Source organism: Elaeis guineensis, chromosome 12 (genome assembly GCF_000442705.2).
Source record: "Elaeis guineensis isolate ETL-2024a chromosome 12, EG11, whole genome shotgun sequence".
In the NCBI taxonomy this organism is placed as follows: domain Eukaryota; kingdom Viridiplantae; phylum Streptophyta; class Magnoliopsida; order Arecales; family Arecaceae; genus Elaeis; species Elaeis guineensis.
In genome coordinates, this window is record NC_026004.2 from 23,907,296 (window position 1) to 23,927,899 (window position 20,604).

General features: G+C 34.8%; 1 pseudogene; it reads right to left on the reverse strand.

Annotated features, from left to right (window-relative positions):
* Positions 1-6,644: 6,644 nt before the first annotated feature.
* Positions 6,645-7,940, reverse strand: LOC140852835 (uncharacterized; annotated as a pseudogene).
* Between the last annotated feature and the right edge of the window lie 12,664 nt (positions 7,941-20,604).

Below are 20,604 nucleotides of genomic sequence, written 5' to 3' on the forward strand. Positions count from 1 at the left end.
CAGTGGGATTACAGTGCCCACTAAAAATTGATCATGTATAAGTTTTTGTTTTCTCCACCTGAGGAGTGTGAGAGATTCGTAGAAATAGTGGGAGCCCTTGTTTATTTATTAAAGTCCCAATAATAAATATTTACAAGTTCAAAATATCTAATTAAAAATTATTTCTCTCTGTAGTTAATCATGTCGAGTTTAAATTCATTAGTCCGAATCTTTGATACCAATAGGTTGACCGGAATCAATTACAAGGACTAGCTCTAAAATTTGAGAATCATTCTCAGTTTCGAGAAGCTAAACCATATCCTCGACCAGGATGCATCTGTGTTGCCAGCTCGTCCATCCCCTAATCAAAATACCGTACTTGAGAAGTGGATGGATAAAAATAATAGGGCGAAGTGCTATATTCTTACGTCCATGTCTAATGATCTTTAGCGACAGCATGAAGACATGAGGACTGCCAGAGACATGCTGACTTACCTGCAAGAGTTGTACGGTGAGCAGAGTCGCATAGCTCGCTTTAAGGTTTCACAGAGACTTTTTAGAGCAAAGATGCATGATGGACAGTCCGTCCATGATCATTGTTTGATAATGACCAAGGATATTGTGGAGCTTCAGAAGCTAGACATGAACATGGATAAGGAATTACAACTGGATATGATCCTGCATCCCTCCCTGATTCGTATGGACAGTTCATCGTGAACTACCATATGAATAAGATTGATAGCTCTTTGTCTGAATTACTGAACATGTTGGTGACAACTGAAAGTACCTTAAAAAGTTTAAGGGGTATCATTCCAACTGTGGAGCAGGCTTCCTCCAAGAGAAAACTTTCTTGAAAGAAGAAGAAGAAGCCTGCAAAGAAGCAAAAGATCAGTAGCAAACCCAAGAAGCAGGCTCCAAAGATGACCAATGACAAAGAAAAATAGTTTTACTGCAATGTCGAAGGTCACTGGAAAGAAAATTGTCCTGCATACCTGGCCACTTTAAAAAACAAGAAGATGGACACGTCTTCTGAAGGTACGTCTGAGTTGCTCGTTATTAAAACTAACCTAATGATTTTTTTTTCTTCTAGTTGGATTCTAGATTCTGGTTCTAGTGCTCACTTGTACACTTTCATATAGAGTCTGAAAGAAGTTAGAGGGCTAAGGAAAGGTGAAATTACTCTCCGGATTGACAATGGGATAAGAGTTGCCGCTGTAGCCGTTGGAATTTACCTTTTGCGATTATCATTAGAAATTAGTTTATTTTAAAAAAGATTATTATTATATACCTGGAGTCAGTAGAAACTTAGTTTCTATATCTATGTTGGCACAGGACAATTATAATTTTTATTTTAATAAAGACTTCTGTGTAATTTATTTTGAAAATAAAATTATTGCACATGCCTTTTTAATTGATGGACTTTATCATTTGCATGAAGATGCGAATATTAATATTAATGAGTAAATTGTGAATACTGTAGAGTCTAAGAGACTTAGAGATAGGATTAGCCAAAAGAATCTCTGGCACCTTAGGCTAGGCCATATTAGAGAGGACAGACTTAACAAATTGGGAAAAGATGACCTTCTCGGGTCATTGACTTTCGCATCTTATCCAATTTGTGAGTCATATCTTCAAGAAAAGATGGCTAAGCTGTCCTTTGTAGGACATGGAGAAAGAGCCAATGAGATATTAGCTTTGGTACACACTGATGTGTGTGGTCCATTCGATGTACAAGTCAGGGGTGGCTATCTCTACTTTATAATCTTTACCGATGATTTCTCATGGTATGATTTCGTGTACCTGATTCATCACAAATCTAATATCTTTGAAAAGTTCAAAGAATTCAAATGTGAAGTAGAGAAGCAAACTGAAAAATCCATAAAGGTTCTTCGATCAGATCGAGGAGGAGAATATCTTAGTGAGAAATTTTGAACATATCTCAAGAATAATGGCATAGTCTCATAATGGACACCTCCAGAGATACCTCAGCTCAATGGAATATCTGAAAGGAAGAATCAGACCCTATTAGATATGCTCTGATCCATGATGAGCTTCACAGATCTTTCAATCTTTTTATGGAGATATGCATTGCTTTCTGCTATTCATCTCTTAAATCGGATTTTCTCTAAATCCATTCCTGCTACACCATATGAATTATGGCATAGTAAAAAGTCATCTTTTGGATACCTTAAGATTTGAAGATGTCCGACTCATGTCAAACGACAATGGACGGACAAGTTAGAGGTTAGGTCACTTAGAGCTCATTTTATAGGATATCCTAAGGAATCTATGGGATACTATTTTTATCTTCCAAAAGATCACAATGTGATTGTGAGCCATCATGCCATCTTCTTGAAAAAGGAGTTTGTCCAAGATGGAGGTAGTGGGAGGAAGATTGAGCTCGAAGAGAAAGTCTTTGAAGAGCGTCGAGTCCAAGAACCTGAACCCAGTAATGAACTAGTAAATTTAGTACCTCCTCCACCTCGTAGATCAAATAGGGTCTCCCATCCTCCGAAAAGATACTTAGGTATACTTACAGAGGATCTAGAAGAAATATTTCTTATGGAAGATAGGAATATTATGAATGATCCCAAAACCTATGATGAAGCGATGTTAGATGTAGACTCTGAGAAATGAATGGAAGCAATAAAATCAAAAATTGACTCCATGCATTCCAACCAAGTATGATTTTTAGTAGATCCACTTGAAAGTATTGTACCTATTGGGTGTAAATGGATCTACAAAAGAAAAATTAGATCGAATGATAAGGTAGAGACCTATAAGGCAAGACTGGTGGCAAAAGATTATAGTCAACGTAAAGGCATTGACTATTAAGAGACTTTTTCGCCAATGGCTATGCTGAAATCCATCCATAGTTGTGATTGCAGCCTATTATGATTATGAGATCTGATAGATGGATGTGAAAACTACTTTTCTAAATGGATATCTTGAGGAAGATATCTGTATGGAGCAACCTATGGGTTTCAAAACTAGTGATAGTGATCACAAAGTCTGCAAGCTGCAAAAGTTCATTTATGGACTTAAACAAGCATCCCGGACTGGGAACACTCACTTTAATGATGTAATCAAATCGTTTCATTTCATCAAAAATGAGGAGGAGCCGTGTGTGTACAAAAAGATCAGTGAGAGCACTATCACGTTCCTCGTATTATACGAAGATGACATTCTCCTGATTAGGAATGATATTTTCATGCTGATATCGATCAAAGTTTGATTGTCAAAAAAATTCTCTATGAAAGACCTAGGAGAAGCTTCCTACATTCTTGGTATTAAGATCTATAGAGATAGACCTAAGAGAATGATAGGACTCTCACAGTGAAGGTACATAGAGGAGGTACTAAAGTGTTTCAGTATGGAAAACTCCAAGAGAGATCTCTTGCCTCTTAAACATGGTATTCATCTTTCGAAAAAAATATCCTGACACACCTAAAGAGATCCAACGCATGAGCAAGATCTCTTATGCTTCGACTATAGAGAGTCTCATGTATGTCATGCTATATACGTGACCTGATATAGCTCTTGCCGTGAGTGTCACGAGCAAATATCAGTCGAATCCAGGTAAAGAGCATTGGATAGCTATAAAGAACATCCTTAAGTACTTGAAAAGAACTAAAGATTTATTCTTGATCTTTAGAGGAGGTTCAAAGCTAAAAGTGGAAGGATACATCGATTCAGATTTTATGTCTGATATCGATGATAGAAGGTCTACGTTGGGGTGTATTTTTTCTATGTAATGGAGGATCGGTTAGCTGAAAAAGTTTCAAACAATCGGTCATTACAGATTTGACCATGAAAGCCAAGTACATCGCCGCCTCTAAAGCTGCTAAGGAAGCATTCTGATTCAAAAAATTTATTGCGGAGCTAGGTGTGATGTTATCAGATGCCATTGTACTGCACTGCGACAACAACAGCGTCATAGTCCTTGCTAAAGAGCCCAGGTCTTATCAGAAGTCCAAGCATATTGAACAGTGATTCCATATTATATGTGAATATCTCGAGAAGCAGTTCATCGAGGTGCAGAGAGTCGACTCTGCACAAAACATGGTGGATCCACTGACAAAGCCTCTCAGCTAGTAGAAGATCGAAGCTCACCTTAAAAAGATGGATCTTAGGTTTATGACCAATTGGCTTTAGGTCAAGTGAGAGTTTGTTAGATGTATGTCCTAGGAAGTCAATTGTTGACTAACACATTTATATTTTTAGGGCTTGTATTTAAACTTGTAAAATTTTTATTATTAATAAAGGACATTCTTATTTTCAATCATGTTTATGTGTCCATGATTTATCCGAAAAATTAACAAAGATAATTTTACATATTCTCAAGGTATTGAGAATTTGAGACATACATATTAGTGGTTAATTTTTAAATGCTTTCGATCAGAGAATCATCATGAAAAATAGTGATCGATCTAGTTAGATTGGTGCACGATCACCTCCTTTACAGACAGATGAGTCTCGAGTCTGTAGTACAGTGACATTAGGATGATAATGCAGGTGGTTGTTAGAGAACAACTTGCACTGAGCGTGATCATTACGAAAAATTATTTGGATATCTACTCACTCGTCAGTGATATTCTCGATGCTACAGTGGTATGATTAGTCTTTTGACCTACGATGCATTGACTATTTACAGTGAGGCTGCTATAGTTTGACTGCACATCTACTTGGTCCCTAGCCATTCGGGTCCTTGCTGTATATGTTGGCTATGGTGGGTTCAGATTCACTGTTAAGAATAGGATGCACTTAGATAGAATCTATCAATCTTAGTAGAAAAGATATAGTCCTATGTGATTCACGAGACTGAGTTCAGTAAGTCTTTAGCTAAAGCAAGAGTGAACTCTGAAAGGAGTTTTCACGAGATTCATAAGAGAACTCAAGTCGAGCCAATCTTGCATATGACTGATGATGGAGTTTGATGAGTTATCCATGACCTACGTGAAGTCAGAACTTTCGATAGAAGGACTGAATCATATGATAATTATATTTAGAGGTTCATATTTCTATTCTACTGGGTTGCCACTACATACTGCTAGGTATCACATTGGATTATGGGACCCATGAGTATTATCTTGATGATCGATGATTCTCGATGGGTAGTGTTGGAATTGTTCCAATCCATTGAAAAAAGTTTCAATGATATAATGATAAAGATCATAATGTGTCTCACTACCAGATAGAATAGAACCTATGGTGTCATACACAAAAGAGTTTTCTGTTTGATCTGATGATTGATCGATAATTATGAATTGTTAAAGATATAATTGTCAATATGATTGATAATTAACCCAATGCAAACATTATAGGAAGATTAATTAGTAATTTGATTATTAATTAGACTCAATTTGATTGAAAAATAAGTTTTAGATCAAGTCTAATTGAATTGGATTTAGTTTGACTTGAATTAGATTTGGTTTAATGAGTTATGAGATGACTCAATTGCCATAAAATCAATTTCTGATTTGATCTGAATTTGGATTCAATTAAATCTTAATTGGATTAGGATTTAATCTGATTAGAGACCTAATGAGATTAGGTTCAATTAGATGTTTGGGTCTAAATCAAATTACTTTTGGTTTGAGGCTCAATCCAAAACCCTAGAGTCCATTTTGTGAAGGACTCTTCCATGTGCCACCCATTGTCCATGCCCCTTCTCTCCTCATGCAAATTTCAGATTTGTATGAGATTTTTCATATTTTTTCACCTCTTGGTCGATCACTTATTCTCTAATTTGGATAGGGATAAGTTTTGGTTTGAATCTAAAATTTAATTTGAATTTTTGATAGAGTTTGACTCTATCAGGACTTTATCAGGCACCACCTTAAAAGGATCTGCCTTTGGGATGTCTCGAGAGAGCTTTTGAGATTAGAACAAAATTTGGCTGACTACTAGAGTAAGAGAGAAACTTTTTGGCATCCTCTCTTTCAAGTTTGAAGGGAAAACTTCATTGGTACAAGGCGTGAAACTCCGAGGAAGAATGCTGTGCTGCTGTTGCCTTTCTTCTACCTCCACTGCTTCTTCGATTGAAGATTGTCTTCCAGATCTGAAGAAGGATCAAACCAATCATCAAAAAGTCTTCTCTGCAAGGGAGCTAGTACCCCGAGGAGATAGATAAGTCTCGGATCAGATCGGATCTCGTGTGAATACCTGTGAGGCCGGACGTTTGCGCGACTCCAGGAACCTGTCAAGTTTTTGATCATCGGCTGCGGAGCTCTTCCATCCGTGATAAGGTATGAGATATGATCTCATAAATTAATTTTAAATTTTATATATCTTAGATCCATGTTAGGGAAGGTTTCAAATCTAATTTAATGCATGATAAAAATAGTTAATCTATTTTATTTCGCTACGATTTCAAAACAGTTTTGAAATACATGCATGTAATCTGTCCTTCTCTTTCTAACAATTATATCTATAATAAATTCTAAAATATACATTCATTGTTAATGTCATCAAATTATTTTATATTTTTTATTCTAGTAGTAATAAAAATACAAGATGCAAATTTACTCAAATATAACATATGAATGATATGAGATAAAATTCATATTATATATATAATTGTATAAAAAAAGTTAACGAGTCACAAGAAGAGTAGCAATATAATCATACATAACGTTCATATTATGGTTAGTCGTTGTTCAGTTTTACTCTATTCTCGATTTTTTATTTAATTCACTAATCTCTAAATAGTTTGAGAGTACATCCTCATCATCATCATCATAAGGCTAAAACTCAAAGTTTTTAGTTGCATGATTCGTAATAAAGTTATAAATAGCTATAGAAGCCAATGATAATTTGAACTTATTTATAATAAGAGAAGTTAGGCATTGTACTCAATATTTTCTATTTATTTTTTTAATATCCAAATATCCTCTTAATAATATATCTCAGTAAGAAATGTGCATGATTAAAGATTTTATGCATACCCCTTGATTAATTTTCACGTCAAAAATCTGGTAAATAATATCTTTCCCCTTTATAAAGCATCATCTATCCTGATATATGAGGATACCTTGCATCCACCAAATAATATTTGTCTGCATAAATATATATACATTAGAATTTAACACTTATGCATAAAAGTTAAAATATATATTTATTATTATAATATATTTAATTAAAATATATATCTTTAGGTCGGTGTGAAAATTTGAACTCTTCTATCTATATAGTCTCTAAAAAAAATATAAATATCATGAGCAGTACTCTCCCATCCGGACCAAACAAAAGTAAAACAAATATCAAAATCACAACAAACTATAATATTTTATGTAGAAATTTTTTTTTGGCCAATTAATATATGGTATATCCTTAGATGGAGAAACTTTTACTAGTATATAGGTACTATCAATTACTCCAATACAATTCTTAAAATAAGGCTATCATAAACTATTATCATAGTTTTACTTGGAATATTCTTGAATTCTATATCAATAGGGTTAATAATATTATTAGTTGTTTTTAAAATAATATTTAAGACATGGATAAAATATCTAGTATATGTTTCTCTTGAATGTTGAAACCTTTCTTAAATTATTCTTATTCCCAAATCCATATCTAAGAATCATCAAAAATGTGACAACCAATTCTTCAACAGAAATATTTCTAGAAACTTTCAAACCATATTTGACTTTTAATTCCTTACATAAATCAATTAACACATATTTCTCCATAATAAATGATTATTGACATCTTTCTAGATTAATTTGTAAAATCTTTAATATAAACCCATATCTAGCTTGATAAGAGGTCCTACAAGGCTTTTTGTCAACATACTTTGTATCATATTCAATTATTGTACCAGCAGATATTGTCATGAATGCATAAAATTCAATATCATCAACTATCTCATCTTAACTGGAATAATTCTTCTCAAAATTTTTGTTAGTGCTATCCATATATGTATAAAAAATATTATATAAAAAATAAAATATCCATAATAAAAAAATAAATAATATACAACATCGAGATATAAAATATAAATAACATAAAAAATATACAATATCAATACATAGCACCCATAATATCTATAATATTCGTAATTCATTATCTAGAACATAATACAAATACATATAATCCATCATATAATTTCAACATAAATGTTCGTGATTAAAACTATAGAAAAACATATCACTATAATAATGTATCAAGAATTACTTTCGTAGGTTTGACATTCGTTTGAGCCATTCAATCTAAAGATGGGTATCCTAAAGGGCCACAAATATCTCCCAATATTCTCTTTTAAGGAGCACCTCATTAATAAGTAGAAGTAATTTAGGTTATACTCTCATCTCAGGCATTACTCGTACTATTTTCATCATTTCACTGATGCTACACTTAGGCTCATCAGTCATCCTAGATGGTATTGCAACTCTTCTTCACTGCATCAAGAAGACAATTAATCTCGTAAGATAATTGTGTAGCAACCCCTGCCTTCTTATGTTTTTTATCCTGATTTCTAGAACTAAGTCTCTTCTTTCCTTTTTCTACATGAAATAGGATGTAAAGATAGGATAAACATTATCTATATTAGTGAGAAGGTCATCAATTCTATGTACAATTATATTAGGATCTTCATCCGAGTCATATAAGCCTTCAAACATATCAATATTTTCTTTATCTAACCTCTCATCTGCTCCCAATATATATCTCAGTATCTCTTTGTATGGATAAATCTGATGCACAAATCCCCTATCTTGTGGCACTAGTACCTCTAAATAATATATCCAACTTCATAACATGTTGTAAACCATGTTTTAAAAACTTAGATATATTAGAGATTTTTTGCAAGGATATATAATTATGAATAAATATTTTTGAATCATAGTATAAAAAATTTTACAAATATCAACATGCTATTATTTGTATCTGCAATATTTTGCCAGCATACATCCGGTGCATCTATTGTGTTTCTAATAGAATCCCATTCAAATCCGATTTTTTTTGCTACTAATCACATCCAAATATTCTAGTTTGCTTTCAAATTATCTCATTTTAAAGTTATGTATAGTCATATCGATTTTTAGTCTTCTCATTAATTTTTTTAATTATATTAGCCCATCTTAGTCTATTGAAATATGTTCCTGGATGATTATCAGCTTCAACTTCATGAGTATATATATTAGTAAGCTCTTCCATCAATCTATCATTCCAAATAGCCTTCTTCTTTGATCATCTTGGGTTGACGGATCAATAGAGATATTTTTTTTCATAATGCAATAATAAAGATATAAAGAACTTTGTTAATCTTAAATCATGATTTCAATCATAATCACAAGATAATTTATAAAAAAAATATAAATATATCTAATTTAAATACACATACACATATGGTGCATATCCATTTCTTCTATATAAATAAAATTGGGTATGCATTTATGAATATATATAAGTAACATATATATGTTCATACAATATATACAAATATAATTTATATGCCTAGTTTATTTGTTACAAGGATATTTTGTCAAGGCTTATTAATATTTCAGTACAGCTATTTATTTTATATTCCTTTTTCTATATTTATATTGTTGTGTCTTTACCATGTCTACTCTACTTTTGCAGTTGTCCAAGTAGGCTTTGTGTATATTTGTACTTATTTTTCTATCTAATATAAGCTTTATTTTTATCAAAAAAAAGTTAAAATATAATTTATTACTTTCAGTTATATTTAAAGAGTTGAATAGAAAATTAAGAGGCAATTCAGTCTTAATGTGCATTGTTCGAGTACTATTGGAGAGTGTCAAGGGTTCATTATCAGCATTTCAGCTACTTTATTGTTATCTTGCTATTTTATTGGAGATTATAAGATGATGGTTGCTTTGACTCATCAATGCTTTATCTCTTACTTAGTTATCTTTAATTACTTATGTAGGCTCTTTTATACTTTACATGGTTATATAAGATTGATATCATGTCAGTGTTGCCTACTGATTACTCATCTAAGAGTTTAACATCCCAGATAGTTTCTTATTGGTTGAACCAAATTTCTATATTTTTTCCACAACATCAGTTTGATACTGTCCATCAATGTTCCTTTTATATGTTTTTATATATTTTTTGTGGTGGTTTATTTGATAAGTTTCTGTGCACATTGGTTTAGCATCATTTTAGAGGCTTCTTTTCTCACAGTAATTGCTTGTCATTTACAAATATTTTGTTCCCCTTTCTGGGCTTATGGTAATCTATATTATATTTTTTCTTTGAGTTGGGTTTATAATTATGGTATAAGATTTTGGGCCAAGGGGTTGTGATAAAGATTTTCTATCCCTTTCTTCTTTCCACTAACTTGTTAAACTATTTTATAATATCCACTATTTAAACTACTTTTTTAGTTTAATAAGATATATTATCCTTCAGCCAAAAAAAAGATCAAACAGAAAGGTCCAAAACCTATAATGGATCCTATATATTCCAATATATATCTTATTAACATGTTGCATATAAAAAAAAAGGAGCAAATAATATGAATATAAAATGATGTTGAGAGGGGGGTGGGGGTGGGGGATTACGGGATTATGGAAGAGACAACAGAGAGGAGTTCTCCCATGTAACATCACTTTATTTAGAAAAAAAATATGAACAAAATCAAGAGAGGCATGGGATTATAAGAGAGATGGCAAAGAGGAGGAGTTCTCTCCTGTATTATACCTTTATTTAGGAGAAAAAATATGAATAAAACTAAAAAAATTTTAAAAATTATCTATAATCTTAAATAGTTGAAGAGAAATAAAAAATAATATCTTGATTGTATGAAAATGGAAGGAGCCGAGGCCGACCAGGTTCCTTTTGTGCAGAAATAATTTCTAGATTATATGAGAATGGAAGGAGCTGAGGGGGATTGGAGTTCCTTTTGTGCATTAGGGTTCCAAGAGCTGTTTTCTACATTATATTTTATAAGAATATAATTATAATTATGAGATTGTTTCATAGGCATTTTGATCAGAAAATAAAATTTCATAAAGTTAAAACAGCTTCCCGATATGAGTTAGAAAGTGCTTTTAAGGAGAAGCTCCAAAATGGAGCTTCTCTCGAATAAATATTTTCAGCTTTTTGGTAAAGCCAAAATAACTTCTGTACTTTTTTATCAAACATCATTATAACTATCCAAATTATTTTTGGAAGGCCATAAAATGCCTTTTAGCCTCTCAAAAGCTTAGGAGAATAGGGCCTAAGTCTAAAAGTCATTTTTTTTATTAATAAAGTTATTTATCCTATGATTAAAAAAAATGACATTCTCTTTTATCCTCATTTTTAGTATATATCTTTTATCGATATATACTTTATGGTTATATATACTAAACAAATTAATCATCAAATAAGTCAATATACATCTATAAATAGATCGATATATAGTTTTCAGAATATGAAGTTCATCAATATACAATATACGATCAGATAATACATATTTAACAAATTAGTTATCTAATAATTTAATATATACTTATAAGTAAATTGCTATTTTTTTTCAATATATCATACACTACCAGAAAAAGGCTACTTAACAATGGACAAAATCTATTGCTAATCTATTGCTCAAGTATTTAGCAATAGATTTACTTATGTTGTTAAATTTTTCATAGCTAATTAGCAACGGAACTCATATTCGTAGCTATTCTGTTGTTAAATTTTTTTAGCAATGGAATAGCAATAGAATTATTCCGTTGCTCATTTTTGAATAACGAGTTTGTGAACCAAATAATTTTTATGACTCTTTCATTGCAAATCAATTGCTAATCTATTATAAAATTTTTAAATTTTGATTTCTAGTCTATTGCTATTCCTTTATAAAGTCATTGCTATTATTTTAGTATTCCATTGCAAATCCATTTCTATTCAGTTGCTAAAATTTTAGTATTCCATTGCAACTCTATTTCTATTCTATTACTAAAGTTTTAATCTTTTGTTGCAATTCTATTTTTAAGCCATTGCACAAATTTCAAATATCCATTGCTAATATATTATAAATCCGTTGCTAATTCATGGATTCTAAAATTTCTTTTCATTGCTAATCTGTTGCTAAATTACTGTTTTTTATATTTTTTTTGATTATATTTTTCTAAACTTAATATTTATATATACCTGCTATACATCCAACAACAACCATAATCATTTCAAGCCATCCAACAATAATACTAATTCTTCATTCAATAACATCAAGAAATCAATAAAGTACATATATTATAAAGTATGCATAGTATATCAAAGTATGCATAAAGTATACATAATATCAAGATAAACAATAAATACATAAAGTGCGTATCATACACATATATAAAGTACATATATCCAATAAAATTCTTATATATAAAATAAAAGATACTAAGAAATAAAGACTATAGAGTTTCTAGGTGCATATCGCTGCCATCGATGTTTTGTCTATCTCTATCGCCTCCCGATGCATGACGCTCCGAAGTAGATGCCTAACATCATACATTAACAAATAAAGAAATGATAAAGAAAAGTACAAGTAAAGAAAAAATAAAAGTGATATTTTTTCTTACCTCTTGTGGAGCTGAAGATGGTGCCATAGGAGTATGCTGTGCATTCATAAAGGGAGAAAATGTTTCAAGGCATGGTGCTGTAGCAGCTAGGTTTGAAAACCTAAGACAGTTGCTAACAGATAGTTGCACCTTGCCAGCTAAAATCCTTATATGATGATTTCACATCATAAACTGCAATCTTAAATTCCTCAATTAATTAGAGTTCTATAACTTAACAAATATATAACTTAGAATTTTTTACATTACGTAGGCCAAACTCCATATTGAAAATAGTAAAAGTATTACTAAAGCTAATTAAGATAAAACAAGCAGTACAACCAAGCCAAAAGCCAAATAAAAAGATTTTGCTTGAATAACCTTCATATAACACTGGAAGAGTCAGACATTTTAATAATGATTTAGTCGAATAAAAGCTTCGCAAAATGGGTAGAAAGCAAACTTTTTATTTTTTTTAAGAACAAACAACACTATAATGTTTTGATGATAAAATTATAAAAAAAATAGAAGACAAAATTTAGTATATTGAAATTTAGATATGATAGACTGTGGGGAAAATTCAGTGCAGGGGTAAAATGATAATTTTAAAACTTTTTCAAAATTATTATTTTACAGTAAAAATTATTAATTAATCTAATTAATTAATAAAAATTTATCCTACACTAGGATCTAAATATGATATATAGCATACACGCATTTAAATTTGAAATTCGAATTTGAACAGTAAACATTTTACTGTAATGTGTTCAGAACGCAATACCTTTGTGTGGGTAGTAGATCGCCACAATCTGATCACTATCGAAAGAGTCTGATCATCGTGATGTAGGCACATAATGTGTCTGGCTTCTGTGGATCATCCACATAAAGCTCCCGATCTGATCGACTCCTCACGAGTGCTAGCTCATTATAAAGCCCTTTCGACGGCCGATGTTGATCGAACTTCTTCGATCGATGTCTGTCGATTCTTTGGATGCTCCAGATCGTCAGCAGACATGCTTGAGAGGATGTTGAATATCTCCTTAAAATTTGGTGGGCTCACGATACTCGTAGCTCACCTTCTCACTTCCCGAACTCCAGGCTGAAACCCTGAAGAACTCACTGAAACCCTGCGCATACTTTTTCTTTCTTTTCTTTCTTTTTCTCTCAGAAGGATATAGACCTTCACCTTGCACACAAGAATTTCTCACGTCCAGATTTTCTCTCCAAAATTTTTCTTGCACATGTCCCACTCTTCTCCTCCTTTTAAAACAACAACCAAGGTCTTATCCACGTGAGAGGATAAAGATGAGTAATTGCACATTTGAATTCAAATCAAATTTTGAATTCAAATGAAAACTAATTTATCCCTATCCACTAAGGGTGTGAGAAAAAGAGGGTGTGGCTTAATTTGTGCATGAGTGATTTCATGAGAAATATTTTCTCGTGTAATAAATGGGATGCTAAAAGAGGATAAGGTCAAGGCACTAAGATTGGTTGCTCATTCAAATTCAAACTTTGTTTTGAATTTGAATGGCCAACCAATCATCCTTATCCACTCATTTGGCACATTAAAGTAGGGCGTGAGGAGGGCTTTACGTGAGAAAAAATTCAGGAGAACTTCCTTCTCGTGAATTCAAATGGGCGTAGTGGAAGTGAGTTGGCGCAGGGAGAATGGGTCAAGGTGGTTTCATTATTTAAACCAACCTAATTGAACTAAATAAGTTAGGCCCAATTAGACTAATTTAAACTCAACTAAATTAGGCTTAATTAGGCTTAATAAAATCTTAATCAAATCAAAAATTGATTAAGCCCAACCCCTGATCAAATCAGGGACCAAACCATCTCGACGATTAGGTCAACTCTTAACCTAATCGGGTCAAACCCAACTGAATCCAATTCAATTGGACTTGATCCAAAAATAATTACTCAATCAAATTGAGTTAATTAACGATCAAATCACTAATTAAACCTCTCATAAATATTGAGTCCAAATTCGATGGGTAATCGGGCATCAGAATTCATCGATATGTAACCCTGATCGAAGAGTCCCAAATCAATGGGACTCTTGACCCCGGTATCCAAAATGTGTGGAACTCATGATCAGAGAATCCTGATTCTCAATCATAGAGTCCCAGACATGTAGGACTCATAATCTACGAGCATTAGGACTCTTCATCAGCCATCAGATCAGATAGGAACCTCTAATGTGTGTGACCCCGCAGGTTCGAACCTAAGCCGGTAGCACAGGAACCAATTCCGGTACTAATCGAAGTGACCATCTAGCAATGATACCCGATGATCGGATAGGTCGAATAATTGCAATCACAACACTCAGAACCTATGTGAATATGGTTACTGTATAATTCATCCTTTTAACCTCTGTGTTTAGGATGACTCAGGGTTAAACTGTCAACTCTGATTAGATCATCCGAATCGTGCTCAACACAAACAGTCCTGTGACTCCTCACAAAGACTACCCTGGCCAAAGTTTTGCTAAATTGAAACATGACTGTACACAGCTCCTAAACTGGAGTGGTCAATCTCATCTTGACACATGCATCGATAAGTCAAGTACTTGACTACACCCAACAGCCTTCCATCACTGAATTTGAAATTCAGGTAGTCCAGTGCCTAAGTGCAGTGAGTTGCTTGCAAGTCACCGTGGTAGTCTCAGGTCGGAAGGATATTTATACCCATATTCCATCGGAGCAAATCTTGACAGCAGAAATAGCTCCGGAGTCGGTCACGTTCAGTGCAGATGTACCCTTACATCTCATCTGTATGCCATACCAATATCTCCACACTCATTGGTTAAGAGGACAACCAACCTATATGGCACACAATGACCTATGCTTGATAAACGTTGTCGTCCTTGGTAACAATGTATCATTTGGTCGCGAACAGATTTAAGGACTAAACGACAAATCCTCCTTTGTCGAGTCTAAATAGTCCTAAGGACTTCACCACAACATAGAAATTCATTAGAAGATGAAACATTTTGTGATGAAAAATACCAAAATAATTTTTATTAATTCATAGTTCATGTACATATACAAAAATGAGCACAACCGTCAACAGACCGACGATTGGCTTTGGGACACTATTCCCAACAATCTCCCACTTGGCCTAAAGCCAATCGGTGCAGTATCTAATATCCATCTTCGACTTGTAGTCGTCGAACTCCTTCACCGCAATGGCTTTAGTGAATAGGTCGGCCAGATTCTTCTTTCCGTCGATCTTCTGAAGGTCAACGTCATCTCGATCCAAAATTTTTCGGATGAGATGGTAGCGACGCAGAATATGCTTCATCCGCTAGTGTGCCTTCGGTTCCTTCGCTTGAGCAATGGCTCCAGAGCTGTCACAGTAGAGCAAAACTGGACCAACAAGGGAGGGTGCTACTCCGAGCTCGGTGATGAACTTTCTCAACCACACCGCTTCTTTGGCAGCATCTGATGCAGCGACATACTCTGCCTCGCAAACTGAATCAGCCACAGTGTGTTGTTTGAAACTCTTCCAGCAGATAGCCCCACCATAAAGGGTAAAAATAAATTCCGACACACTTTTGCTGTCATCGTGATCAGACTGAAAACTAGAGTCTGTAAACCCTATAAGTCTCAAGTCCGATTCACCATAAACAAGCCACTGGTCCTTAGTATTTCTCAAATACTTCAGGATGGTTTTAACAACCTTCCAGTGATTCTCCCCTGGATCATATTGGTATCTACTCACTACCCCTAGTGAGTATGCCACATCTGGTCGTGTACATGTCATGGCATACATGATAGATCCCACTGCCGAAGCATATGAAATCCTACTCATACGCTCTCTCTCTTGAGGTATTGTCGGACAATCCCTCTTCGAGAGAGAAATTCTATGGCCTATCGGTAGATAGCCTTTCTTGAAATTCTTCATGCTGAACCTCTTCAGCATAGTATCTATGTACGTAGACTGGGATAAACCAAGCAACCTTTTAGATCTATCCCTATAGATCCTTATCTCTAGGATGTAGGAAGCTTCTCCCAAATCCTTCATGGAGAACTGTGACGACAACCAAATCTTTATCCCCTGTAATGCAGGGATATCATTTTCAATTAAGAGAATATCATCCACATACAATACAAGAAATACCACTACTGGACCATTAACCTACTTATAAATGCAGGGCTCTTCTCCATTCTTAACGAAGCCATACGTCTTGATCGTCCTATCAAAACGTATGTTCCAACTCCGGGATGCCTGCTTAAGTCCATAAATGGATCTCTGTAGTCTGCACACCTTAGACTCATCAGTGGATGTGAATCCATCAGGTTGTATCATATACACCTCTTCATCCAGCTCTTCATTTAGGAAAGCTGTCTTCACATCCATCTGTCAGATTTTATAGTCCAGATGGGCAGCTATCGCAAGCATAATCCGAATGGATTTGAGTATTGCCACAGGAGAAAATATCTCATCATAATCTATACCATAATGTTGACGATATTCCTTGGCAACCAGACGGGCTTTATAGGTTTTCACCTTTCCGTCTGCGTCCCTCTTCCTCTTGAAGACCCACTTACACCCTATGGGTTTTACTCCTTCGGGTGGGTCAACTAATGTCCACACATCGTTGACCTTCATAGACTCCATTTCGGATTTCATGGCCTCTCGCCATTTCTCAGAGTCGGATCTCTGCATTGCATCCATGTAGGTGATCGGATCCTTATCGTTTTCATCAAGTTCAATAGGATCATCGTCCCGGACCAAGAAACCATAGTATCTGTCCGGTTGACGTGGTACTCTATCAGATCGCCTTAAGGGTGCTTGAACAATGGGCTCTGGATCTGATCTAATCAAATCTGGTTCAGGTTCAGCAACTTGCGTCGGATTTTTTACCTGTCAAATTTCGTCAAGTTCGACCTTAGAGGCAACAGTCCCTTCACCAAGAAACTTTCTTTCCAAAAAGATTGTCTTAAGGCTGACAAACACTTTTTGCTCATCAGCTAGATAGAAGTAATACCCTTTGGTCTCTTTTGGATACCCTATAAAATTACACTTGTCAAATCTAGATCCAAGCTTGTCTGTAATTAAACGTTTAACATAAGCCAGACACCCCCAAATCCTAAGGTGCGAGAGTACTGGCTTACGTCCTATCTATATCTCATATGGCGTTTTGGTTACAGACTTACTCGGAACCCTATTTAGAAGGTAACAAGTCGATTTGAGCGTATATCCCCAAAGAGAGATCGGCAGACCAGCAAACCCCATCATGGATCGAACCATGTCCAACAAGGTCCGATTCCTCCTTTCAGACACACCATTATGCTGTGGTGTTCCAGGAGATGTCCACTGAGAGAGAATCCCATTCTCCTCAAGATATGTCAGAAAATCATTGAAAAGATATTCACCTCCTTGATCAGATCGAAGAGTTTTAATACACTTTTCAATTTGTTTTTCTACCTCATTTCGAAATAGTTTGAACATTTCAAACGACTCCGACTTATGCTTCATTAAATAGACATATCCATACCTCGATAGGTCATCTGTGAAGGTTATGAAGTAGAAATATCTACCTCTTGTACTTGAGCTCATGGGTCCATATACATTAGAATGTACCAGAGCCAAGAGTTCACTGGCTCGCTCGCCTTTTCCAGTAAAAGGTGACTTGATCATTTTACCAAGAAGACAGGACTCACAGGTTGGAAGTGATTCATAATCACCTACTTCAAGAATTTCTTTTTGAGCCAACCTGTTTATCCTGTTCTTATTGATATGACCTAGCCTACAGTGCCAAAGGTAGACATCTAACACATTATCTATTCTAGGACATTTACCGGAGGTTTGAACCACATTAACAGGTTGTGATAGAAAGTAAATTTTATTATTAAGTTGTCCAACAAACATTGTAACACCATTCAAAATGATATTGCAAACATTTTCTTTTATTAAAAATTGATAACCGTTCATCGCCAAAAGGCCTACAGAAATAATATTTAATAAAAAGCTCGGATAATAGTGATATTCACTCAGAATTATTTTTCGAAAATTGATTACAAGGTTCATGATTCCTAATGTTAGAACTGGAACTTTGCTTCCATCTCCAACGTTCAGGAATCTCTCGCCTTCATCAAATCTCCTACTGACCTGTAGACCCTGCATCTAATTGCAAATATGATAAGGACTTCCGGTATCCAATACCCAGGCAATAGTATCACAAATGAAAAAGTTGCAAGGTGTTATCATATAAGTACCTTGCTTCTTCTTCGGCCTGTTCAGGTCTAGTGAGGTAATATATAGAGGACAGTTTCTCTTCCAGTGCCCCTGCTTCTTGCAAAAGAAGCACTCTGCCTGGCTCAGGTCGGGCTTGCGCTTCTTGGTCTGACTCTGTGCAGACATCCCAGCATGCGGCTGCACCTTCTTATTCTTCTTCTTCTTGTTCTTCTTCCCTTTCTTAAAGGGTCGACGACCAGAAGAAGACCCTCCCACAATATTTATCGACTCCTTATGGAGTTGGTGGTCCTTCTTAAAGTTCTGCAGCAACTCCAATAATCCGTGGTAGTTCACTGCAAGCATTGTCATTCGAAAATGAGTAAGGAAGGGAAGGTAGGACTTGGGCAGAGAATTAAGGATCGCATCCTTACCGAGCTGCTCGTGCAGAAGAAAGCCCAATTTACTTAGGCACTCAATCATTTCGATCATGTACAGTACATGATCAGTGACTAAGGCTCTATCCCTCATCCGAGCATTGAAAATGGCACAACTAGTTTTATACCTTTCAACGTCGTCAGGCATGCCAAAAGAGTCGTTCAATATTTGAAGCATCTCCTGTGGCTAGGCATTCTCGAACCTGCGGCTGAACTCATCATTCATTGCTGCCAGCATAATGCACCGGACGGTGGTGCGGTCATTGAGCCACTTCTGATAAATGTCTCAGACCGTCCCTCTAGCATTCAGGGCTGGCTCCTTAGGTGTCGGATCCGTTACTACATAAAGGATCCGCTCATGCTCAAGGACGATTTTTAATTTTTGATACCAGCTATCGAAATTAGATCCCATGAGCTTGTCATTATCTAATAATGACCGGAGCGACAGGATAGTGGCCATAGCTGCATTAAAAAAAATCAGACCTACATTAGTACATAAATTATTAATACTAAAGACTTGGACTTTAGTCTAAAGTTTCTCCCAGTATTTTTACGAATTGGTAACCTCAACCTCCAATTCGAGAAATTACTTTAATTCCTTAGTGGGTACTAGAATCCACACAGACTACACACGAGCCCAACTTTGGTTGGTCAACCCATGTGCATCTATGGGTAGGTTCATAACCAGTTGTTTCTCTAAACAACTTCTAGTAATTAATTTTACCCCAGAACCTAATCAGTAGGTTTTGGCCTCCACTGAAAAAATTTGGTTAGATCCAACCATTAACATGATTTGATTTGATGAATCAGACCAATAAATGATCAAGCCCGACTTTGATCGGCCAACCTAATCACCATCAGAAAGACTCAAACCAAATTATCATACTATGAATGATAATTTCATTAGTCAATAAGCACCAGGCCTTTGGGCCTCCAATGATTATTAAACTAATGGACTCATTATCACTCACTTAATGGGAGGCTATGACTTAGTTATCAATATAACTTAATTATTTTTAGGACCTAATAATTTTTGAGGATTTTATTAAAGAATCGAAGAGAAGAAAATATCCAGCCAATTTCAATCCTCCCACTGACTTCACCAAGTCAGATTAAAAAGGATTTACTTAAAGCTGGCATTAGGAGCACCTAAATCAGTCAAACTGATTTACCTACTGACATGGGTGAGCCCTAATCACCAAGTGATCTAATCAAAACCTAATTCACCAGATTGGCCAGGTAAGTGAGATCAGTGGTGGGGATAAGCCATTAACTCGTCAGAGATCAAATGACTGCGAGTAGCTCCCGCTTAAAAATCACTAGTCAAACTGCCAAACTTACCTTAGACACCAACCAGTTCATTAGTTTTAATTTGATCAACTTAGTAAATAGGGTTCCACCGCGTAGCCATGAATTAAGTCCATCTTGGTCTAGTTGAAGACATGGACCCATTCAACTACAACTATTGAAGTTGAGTCTAGAGTATCCTTGACCTAATCTAA